Source organism: Pristiophorus japonicus, unplaced genomic scaffold (assembly GCF_044704955.1).
Source record: "Pristiophorus japonicus isolate sPriJap1 unplaced genomic scaffold, sPriJap1.hap1 HAP1_SCAFFOLD_531, whole genome shotgun sequence".
Classification (NCBI taxonomy): domain Eukaryota; kingdom Metazoa; phylum Chordata; class Chondrichthyes; family Pristiophoridae; genus Pristiophorus; species Pristiophorus japonicus.
In genome coordinates, this window is record NW_027254438.1 from 161,419 (window position 1) to 171,834 (window position 10,416).

The window sequence follows — 10,416 nt, forward strand, 5'->3', positions numbered from 1 at the left end:
ACTCTCTCTCTCTCTCACTGTCCCTCTCTCTGTCTCACTCTCCCTCCCTCTCGCTCTCTCTCTCTCTCACTGTCCCTTTCTCTGTCTCACTTTCCCACCCTCTCACTCTCCCTCCCTCTCTCTCTCTCTCTCTCACTGTCCCTCCCTCTCTCACTCACTGTCCCTCTCTCTGTCTCACTCTCCCTCCCTCTCACTCTCCCTCCATCTCCCTCTCTCTCTCACTCTCTCTCTCTCTCACTGTCCCTCTCTCTCTCTCTCTCTCCCTCTCTCACTGTCCCTATCCCTCCCTCTCTCTCTCACTGTCCCTCTCTCTCTCTCACTCTCCCTCCCTCTCACGCTCTCTCTCTCTCTCACTGTCCCTCCCTCTCGCACTCCCCCTCTCTCTCTCTCACTCTCCCTCCCTCCCTCTCCCTTCCTCTCTCTCTCACTGTCCCTCTCTCACTCTCACTCTCCCTCTCTCTCTCTCTCTCTCACTGTCCCTATCACTCTCCCTCCCTCTCCCTCCCTCTCTCTCTCTCTCAATGTCCCTCTCCCTCCCTCCCTCTCACTGTCCCTCTCTCACTCTCCCTCTCTCTCTCTGTCTCTCTCTCTCACTGTCCCTCTCACTCTCCCTCCCTCTCCCTCCCTCTCTCTCTCTCTCTCTCTCACTGTCCCTCTCCCTCCCTCTCTCTCTCACTGTCCCTCTCTCTCTCTCACTCTCCCTCCCTCTCTCTCTCTCTCTCTCACTGTCCCTCTCCCTCCCTCTCTCTCTCACTGTCCCTCTCTCTGTCTCTCCCTCCCTCTCTCTCTCACTGTCCCTCTCTCTCTCACTCTCCCTCCCTCTCTCTCTCTCTCTCTCTCTCACTGACCCTCTCCCTCCCTCTCTCTCTCACTGTCCCTCTCTCTCTCTCTCCCTCCCTCTCTCTCTCACTGTCCCTCTCCCTCCCTCTCTCTCTCACTGTCCCTCTCTCTCTCTCTGTCTCACTCTCCCTCCCTCTCACGCTCTCTCTCTCTCTCTCACTGTCCCTCTCCCTCCCTCTCTCTCTCACTGTCCCTCTCTCTCTCTCACTCTCCCTCCCTCTCTCTCTCTCTCTCTCTCTCTCTCACTGTCCCCCTCTCTCTCTCTCTCTCACTCTCCCTGGCTCTCTCTCTCTCTCTCTCTCTCACTGTCCCTCTCCCTCCCTCTCTCTCACTGTCCCTCTCTCTCTCTCACTCTCCCTCCCTCTCACGCTCTCTCTCTCTCTCACTGTCCCTCTCCGTCCCTCTCTCTCTCACTGTCCCTCTCTCTCTCTCTCTCTCACTCTCCCTCCCTCTCACGCTCTCTCTCTCTCTCACTGTCCCTCTCCCTCCCTCTCTCTCTCACTGTCCCTCTCTCTCTCTGTCTCAATCTCCCTCCCTCTCACGCTCTCTCTCTCTCTCTCTCTGCGTCTCCCTGTCACAGGTCAGAGCGGCGCGGGCAACAACTGGGCCAAGGGCCACTACACCGAGGGGGCCGAGCTGGTCGACTCGGTGCTGGATGTAGTGCGGAAGGAGGCCGAGAGTTGCGACTGTCTCCAGGGCTTCCAGCTGACCCACTCGCTGGGCGGGGGCACGGGCTCGGGCATGGGCACCCTGCTGATCAGCAAGATCCGCGAGGAGTAACCCGACCGGATCATGAACACCTTCAGCGTGGTGCCCTCGCCCAAGGTCTCCAACACGGTAGTGGAGCCGTACAACGCCACCCTGTCGGTGCACCAGCTGGTGGAGAACACGGACGAGACCTTCTGCATCGACAACGAGGCCCTGTACGACATCTGCTTCCGCACCCTGAAGCTCACCACCCCCACCTACGGCGACCTCAACCACCTGGTGTCGGCCACCATGAGCGGGGTGACCACCTGCCTGCGTTTCCCCGGCCAGCTCAACGCTGATCTGCGCAAGTTGGCCGTCAACATGGTGCCCTTCCCCCGGCTGCACTTCTTCATGCCCGGCTTTGCCCCCCTCACCAGCCGGGGCAGCCAGCAGTACCGCGCCCTCACCGTGCCCGAGCTGACCCAGCAGATGTTCGACGCCAAGAACATGATGGCGGCCTGCGACCCGCGTCACGGGCGCTACCTGACGGTGGCCGCCATCTTCCGCGGCCGCATGTCCATGAAGGAGGTGGATGAGCAGATGCTCAACGTGCAGAACAAGAACAGGTCAGGGCGCGCGACGGGCTCTCGGGGGGTTGGCAGGGGGGGGGCCCCCTGGGTTCAGGGGGTCAGGGGTGGGGGCGAGCAATTAGCTCGCCGGTTATTGAGGGCCAGTCCGTCGTCCAACACAACACACAAAAACCAGCAAGGCGGGTTATTATCTCAACGGCGACAGGTTCGGAAAAGGGGGGTGGGGGGGGAAGGTACAACGAGACCCGGGGGGTGTCATGGTACGTCAGTCATTGAAGGTTGGCACGCAGTTACAGCAGGCGGTGATGAAGGCGATTGAAGGTTGACACGCAGATACAACAGGCGGTGATGAAGGCGATTGAAGGTTGGCACACAGATACAACAGGCGATGATGAAGGCGATTGGTGGTTGGCACGCAGATACAACAGGCGGTGATTAAGGTGATTGAAGGTTGGCACGCAGATACAACAGGCGATGATGAAGGCGATTGGTGGTTGGCACGCAGATACAACAGGCGGTGATTAAGGCGATTGGTGGTTGGCACGCAGATACAACAGGCGGTGATTAAGGCGATTGAAGGTTGACACGCAGATACAACAGGCGGTGATTAAGGCGATTGGTGGTTGGCACGCAGATACAACAGGCGATGATGAAGGCGATTGGTGGTTGACATGCAGATACAACAGGCGGTGATGAAGGCGATTGGTGGTTGGCACGCAGATACAACAGGCGGTGATGAAGGTGATTGAAGGTTGGCACGCAGATACAACAGGCGGTGATGAAGGTGATTGAAGGTTGGCACGCAGGTCTGTTTATATTGTACATTATTGATTTAGACGAGGGGATTAAATGTCGTATCTCCAAATTTGCGGATGACACTAAGTTGGGTGGCAGTGTGAGCTGCGAGGAGGATGCTATGGGGCTGCAGAGCGACTTGGATACGTTAGGTGAGTGGGCAAATGCGTGGCAGATGAAGTATAATGTGGATAAATGTGAGGTTATCCACTTTGGGGGTAAAAACAGAGAGACAGAATATTATCTGAATGGTGACAGATTAGGAAAAGGGGAGGTGCAACGAGACCTGGGTGTCATGGTACATCAGTCATTGAAAGTTGACATGCAGGTACAGCAGGCGGTGAAGGCAAATGGCATGTTAGCCTTCATAGCTAGGGGATTTGAGTATACGAGCAGCGAGGTCTTACTACAGTTGTACAGGGCCTTGGTGAGGCCTCACCTGGAATATTGTGTTCAGTTTTGGTCTAATCTGAGGAAGGACATTCTTGCTATTGAGGGAGTGCAGCGAAGGTTCATCAGACTGATTCCCGGGATGGTGGGACTGACCTATCAAGAAAGACTGGATCAACTGGGCTTGTATTCACTGGAGTTCAGAAGAATGAGAGGGGACCTCATAGAAACGTTTAAAATTCTGACGGGACTGGACAGGTTAGATGCAGGAAGAATGTTCCCGATGTTGGGGAAGTCCAGAACCAGGGACACAGTCTAAGGTTAAGGGGTATGCCATTTAGGACCAAGATGAGGAGAAACTTCTTCACCCAGAGCGTGGTGAACCTGTGGAATTCTCTACCACAGGAAGTTGTTGAGGCCAATTCACTAAATATATTCAAAAGGGAGTGAGATGAAGTCCTTACTACTCAGGGGATCAAGTGGTATGGCGAGAAAGCAGGAAGGGGGTACTGAAGTTTCATGTTCAGCCATGAACTTATTGAATAGTGATACAGGCTAGAAGCGCCAAATGGCCTGCTCCTGCACCTATTTTCTATGTTTCTAGGTACAGCAGGCGGTGAAGAAGGCAAATGGCATGTTGGCCTTCATAGCGAGGGGATTTGAGTATAGGAGCAGGGAGGTGTTGCTACAGTTGTACAGGGCCTTGGTGAGGCCACACCTGGAATATTGTGTTAAATTTTGGTCTCCTAATCTGAGGAAGGACATTCTTGCTATTGAGGGAGTGCAGCGAAGGTTCACCAGACTGATTCCCGGGATGGCGGGATTGACATATGAAGAGAGACTGGATCGACTGGGCCTGTATTCACTGGAGTTTAGAAGGATGAGAGGGGATCTGATCGGAACATGTAAAATTCTGACGGGACTGGACAGGTTAGATGCAGGAAGAATGTTCCCGATGTTGGGGAAGTCCAGAACCAGGGATAAAAGTTCCTGGGGTTGGGGGTCATATATTAGCGTGAATAGAGGATTGGTAACGAACAGAGAGTCAGGATAAATGGTTCATTCTCGGGTTGCAACCAGTAACTAGTGGGGTGCGGCAGGGATCAGTGCTGGGACCCCAGCTATTTACAATCTATAGTAACGTCTTGGATGAAGGGACTGAGTGTAACGTAGCCAAGTTTGCTGACGATACAAAGATGGGAGGAAAAGCAATGTGTGAGGAGGTCACAGAAAACCTGCAGAAGGACAGAGACAGGCTCAGTGAGTGGGCAAAGGTTTGTCAGATGGAGTATAATGTGGGAAAGTATGAGGTCATGCACTTTGGCACAAAAAAAATCAAAGAGCAAGTTATTATTTAAACGGAGAAAGATTGCAACGTGCTGCAGTACAGCAGGACCTGGGGGAACTTGTACATGAAACACAAAAGGTTAGTCTGCAGGTGCAGCAAGTGATCAGGAAGGCCAATGGTATCTTGGCCTTTATTGCAAAGGGGATGGAGTATAAAAGCAGGGAAGTCTTGCTCCAGTTATACAGGTTATTGGTGAGGCCACACCTGGAGTACTGCGTGCAGTTTTGGTTTCCGTATTTACGAAAGGACGTACTTTGCTTTGCAGGCAGTTCAGAGAAGGTTTACTCGGTTGATTCCGGAGATGAGGGGGTTGACTTATTTGGAAAGGTTGAGGTGTTTGGGCCTCTACTCATTGGAATTCAGAAGAATGAGAGGTGATCTTATGGAAACGTATCAGATTATGAGGGGGGCTCGACAAGGTGGGTGCAGAGAGGATGTTCCCACTGATGGGGGAGACTAGAACTAGGGGGCATGGTCTTAGAATAAGGGGCCGCTCATTTAAAACTGAGATGAGGAGGAGTTTCTTCTCTTAGAAGGTTGTAAATCTGTGGAACTCGCTGCCTCAGAGAGTTGTGGAAGCCGGGACATTGAATATATTTAAGGCAGAGATCGACAGTTTCTTAACCGATAAGGGGATAAGGGGGCGGGCAGGGAAGTGGAGCTGTGTCCATGATCGGATCAGCCATGGACGTATTAAATGGCGGAGCAGGCTCGAGGGGCCGAACGGCCCACTCCTGCTCCTGTTTCTGATGTGCTTGTGCTCTTGCGATTTCAGCAGCTACTTCGTCGAGTGGATTCCCAACAACGTCAAGACGGCCGTCTGCGATATTCCGCCCCGCGGGCTGAAGATGTCCGCCACTTTCATCGGCAACAGCACGGCCATCCAGGAGCTGTTTTGACGCATCTCGGAGCAGTTCACCGCCATGTTCCGACGCAAGGCCTTCCTGCACTGGTACACGGGCGAGGGGATGGATGAGATGGAGTTCACCGAGGCCGAGAGCAACATGAACGACCTGCTGTCCGAGTACCAGCAGTACCAGGACGCCACGGCCGAGGAGGAGGGCGAGTTCAAGGAGGAGGAGGGCGATGAGGCCGCCTGAACCCTCCCTCCAGGGGGGGGGGGAGGTGTGGGGTGGGCGCGGGGGATCAACCTTCGCCAAAATGTGTCTTTTTCTCTCGTGATTTTATTTTTCGCTCCCTCACAAAATTGGTGCCCCACCCAAGGGGCTGACTCAATCAAAAATGCCCGCTCCCCCGTGTGGCAGCGGGGGTGGGGGGAATGGTGGGGCGGACTTTGGCGGGGATCATACTCCGGCAAACATCAACACAACATGTTCGTCTCTCGCTGTTTCAGTTCTTTCTTTTTTTTTATCTCTCCCTCACAAAATTGGTGCCCCATTTAAGGGGCTGGCTCGATCCAAAATGGATGCTCCCCAGAGGAGCAGGGGGTGGGGCGGGGTGGGTGCTGTGGGCAATCATCCTGAGACAACCTTCAACACAATGAGTCTGTCTCCCGCTGTTTCATTTCTTTTCTTTTTTTCTCTCTCCCTCACAAAATTGGTGCCCCATTTAAGGGGCTTGCCCGATCCACAATGGCCGCTCGCCAGGGTGGGGTGGGGTGCGGGGGATCCACCTGACGCAACCTTCAGCACAACGTGTCTTTCTTTCCCTATTTCTTTTTTTTCTCTCCCTCACAAAATTGGTGCCCCATTTAAGGGACTGGTTCAATCCAAAATGGCTGCTCCTCAGAGGGTGGGGTGGAGGATTGGTGAGCGGGGAGGGGGGGGGTGGGGGAGGGATCATCCTGAGGCAAACTTCAACACGACGTGTCGGTCCGCCGCCGTTTCTGTTCTTATTTCTTTTCCCACCCTCACAAAATTGGTGCCCCACCCAAGGGGCTGTGCCCTCATCAAGGAGCCCAGGAACCTCGCTCTTGAATCTACTCAAAGACTGAGCCTCCACGGGCCTCTGAGGCAGAGAATTCCAAAGAGGCACCACCCTCCGAGTGAAGAAATACCTCCTCATCCCCGTCCTAAATTATCCTGAGACGGTGTGACCGCCCCCCCCCTGGTTCTCGACTCCCCCAGGGAAGCACCCTCCCGGCATTTACCCTGTCAAGCCCCCTCAAAATTGTGTGTGTTTCAATGAGATCCCCTCTCATTCTTCTAAACTCCAGAGAATATATTCCAAGCCTGTTCCTCGTGGGACAAATCCACCCCCCACCCCACTCCATCCCGGCCGTGCGATCGCAGAGCTGTTGCGTGGTGAGTGGCTCGGCCAGTCACGTGATGTTCGCAGGGCTCCATAAAACCCCAGCCAGTTGGTTCGAGGTCATGCACGATGAGTCACGCCGTTGTGAGCCGAGTACGGGGCGGGGGGGAGGTGAACTGCTCGCGTTTGGTGTCACTGTTAAACCTTTGTCAATAAACAAACTGGTTCTGAAGAGCGACGTGTCTCTGTGAATTCTTCAGCACGACCAACAAAATGGAGCGTCGCCATCGTCGTACAGTCCCTCGCAATCGAGGAAGACTTGCTTCCCCTCTTAAAATGAGTCCTGAGGTGGCTGGGCGGTCCAGTACGAGAGACACGGCCCCTGTCGCAGGCGGGACCAGAGAGACGTCGAGGGAAAGGGAAGGGTGGGACTGCCTTTGCTGCACGCTCCTTCCGCAATTGGCGACAAGAGTCGAGAGGCTCAGCCACGCCCCCTCCCGGATGCACTTCCTCCACTAGAGGGCAGACTGGTCTTTGGGCCAGGGACTCCCAGGTGTGGGTGGGGGATGTTGCACTGTATCAGGGAGGAGTGTGTCCCTGCTAACGTTCCCTCTGCCCCGCCTTTTGGCTCGTTTTGCCCGTGAAGGAGTTCCGAGTAGAGCGCTCGCTTTGGGTAGTCTCGTGTCTGGGCAGGGGGGGGGCGGGGGGGGACGTGCGGACAATGTGGCCCTGCCCAGCGGAGCTGGTCGAGTGTGGGTCAGTGCTTCGATGCTGGGGATGTTGGACCTGGTCGAGGACGCTAACGTTGGTGCGTCTGTCCTCCCGGGGGATTTGCAGGATCTTGCGGAGACATCGTTGGTGATATTTCTCCAGCGACTCGACGTGTCTACTGTACATGGTCCATGTCTCTGGGCCATACAGGAGGGTGGGTATGACAACAATCCTGTAGACCATGAGCTGGGGGTGAGGTACCTACTGTACACGGTCCGTGTCTCTGGGCCATACAGGAGGGCGGGTATTACTACAGTCCTGTAGACCATGAGCTGGGGCTGAGATACCTACTGTACATGGTCCATGTCTCTGGGCCACACAGGACGGTGGGTATTACTACAGTCCTGTAGACCATGAGCTGGGGGTGAGGTACCTACTGTACATGGTCCATGTCTCTGGGCCATACAGGAGGGTGGGTATCACTACAGTCCTGTAGACCATGAGCTGGGGGTGAGGTACCTACTGTACATGGTCCATGTCTCTGGGCCATACAGGAGGGTGGGTATCACTACAGTCCTGAAGACCATAAGCTGGGGGTGAGGTTCCTACTGTACACGGTCCATGTCTCTGGGCCATACAGGAGGGTGGGTATTACTACAGTCCTGCAGACCATGAGCTGGGGGTGAGATACCTACTGTACACGGTCCATGTCTCTGGGCCATACAGGAGGGTGGGTATCACTACAGTCCTGTAGACCATGAGCTGGGGGTGAGATACCTACTGTACACGGTCCGTGTCTCTGGGCCATACAGGAGGGTGGGTATTACTAAAGTCCTGTAGACCATGAGCTGGGGGTTAGATACCTACTGTACACTGTCCGTGTCTCTGGGCCATACAAAAGGGTGGGTACCACTACAGTCCTGTAGACCATGAGCTGGGGGTGAGATACCTACTGTACACGGTCCGTGTCTCTGGGCCATACAGGAGGGTGGGTATTTCTACAGCCCCTGTAGACCATGAGCTGGGGGTGAGGTACCTCCTGTACACGGTCCATGTCTCTGGGCCATACAGGAGGGTGGGTATCACCACAGCCCTGTAGGCCATGAGCTGGGGGTGAGGTACCTACTGTACACGGTCCATGTCTCTGAGCCATGCAGGAGGGTGGGTATCACTACAGCCCTGTAGACCATGAGCTGGGGGTGAAGTACCTACTGTACATGGTCCATGTCTCTGGGCCATACAGGAGGGTGGGTATCACCACAGCCCTGTAGACCATGAGCTGGGGGTGAGATACCTACTGTACAAGGTCCCTGTCTCTGGGTCATACAGGAGGGCGGGTATTACTACAGCCCTGTAGACCATGAGCTGGGGGTGAGATACCTACTGTACATGGTCCATGTCTCTGGGCCATACAGGAGGGTGGGTATCACCACAGCCCTGTAGACCATGAGCTGGGGGTGAGGTACCTACTGTACATGGTCCGTGTCTCTGGGCCATACAGGAGGGCGTGTATCACTACAGCCCTGTAGACCATGAGCTGGGGGTGAGGTACCTACTGTACATGGTCCGTGTCTCTGGGCCATACAGGAGGGCGGGTATCACTACAGCCCTGTAGACCATGAGCTGGCGGTGAGATACCTACTATACATGTTCCATGTATCTGAGCTGTACAGGAGGGCGGGTATTACTACAGCCCTGTAGACCATGAGCTGGGGGTGAGATACCTACTGTACATGTTCCATGTATCTGAGCTATACAGGAGGGCAGGTATTACTGCAGCCCTGTAGACCATGAACTGGGGGCGAGATACCTACTGTACATGGTCCGTGTCTCTGGGCCATACTGGAGGGCGGGTATCACTCCAGCCCTATCGACCATGAGCAGGGGGTGAGGTATCTACTGTACTTGGTCCATGTCTCTGGGCCATACAGGAGGGCGGGTATCACTACAGCCCTGTAGACCATGAGCTGGGGGTGAGATACCTACTGTACACGGTCCGTGTCTCTGGGCCATACAGGAGGATGGGTATTACTACAGCCCTGCAGACCATGAGCTGGGGGTGATATACCTACTGTACATGGTCCATGTCTCTGGACCATACAGGAGGGTGGGTATCACTGCAGCCCTGTAGACCATGAGCTGGGGGTGAGATACCTGCTGTACATGGTCCATGTCTCTGGGCCATACAGGAGGATGGGTATCACTACAGCCCTGCAGACCATGAGCTGGGGGTGAGATACCTAATGCACATGGTCCATGTCTCTGGGCCATACAGGAGGGCGGGTATCACTACAGCCCTGTAGACCATGAGCTGGGGGTGAGATACCTACTGTACATGGTCCGTGTCTCTGGGCCATACAGGAGGGTGGGTATCACTACAGCCCTGTAGACCATGAGCTGGGAGTGTGGTACCTACTGTACATGGTCCGTGTCTCTGGGCCATACAGGAGGGCGGGTATCACTGCAGTCCTGTAGACCATGAGCTGGGGGTGCGATACCTACTCTACATGGTCCATGTCTCTGGGCCATACAGGAGGGCGGGTATCACTACAGTCCTGTAGACCTTGAGATGGGGGTGAGGTACCTACTGTACATTGTCCGTGTCTCTGGGCCATACAGGCGGGTGGGTATTACTACAGTCCTGTAGACCATGAGCTGGGAGTGAGGTACCTACTGTACAAAGTCCATGTCTCTGGGCCATACAGGAGGTTGGGTATCACTATAGCCCTGTAGACCATGAGCTCGGGGTGAGATACCTACTGCACATGGTCCATGTCTCTGGGCCATACAGGAGGGTGGTTATTACTACAGGCATGTAGACCATGAGCTGGGGGTGAGATA

The 10,416-nt window shown here is 54.9% G+C and overlaps 1 pseudogene; it reads left to right on the plus strand.

The window, feature by feature from the left end:
- Positions 1-1,416: 1,416 nt before the first annotated feature.
- Positions 1,417-5,753, plus strand: LOC139254076 (tubulin beta chain-like; annotated as a pseudogene).
- Positions 5,754-10,416: the final 4,663 nt, after the last annotated feature.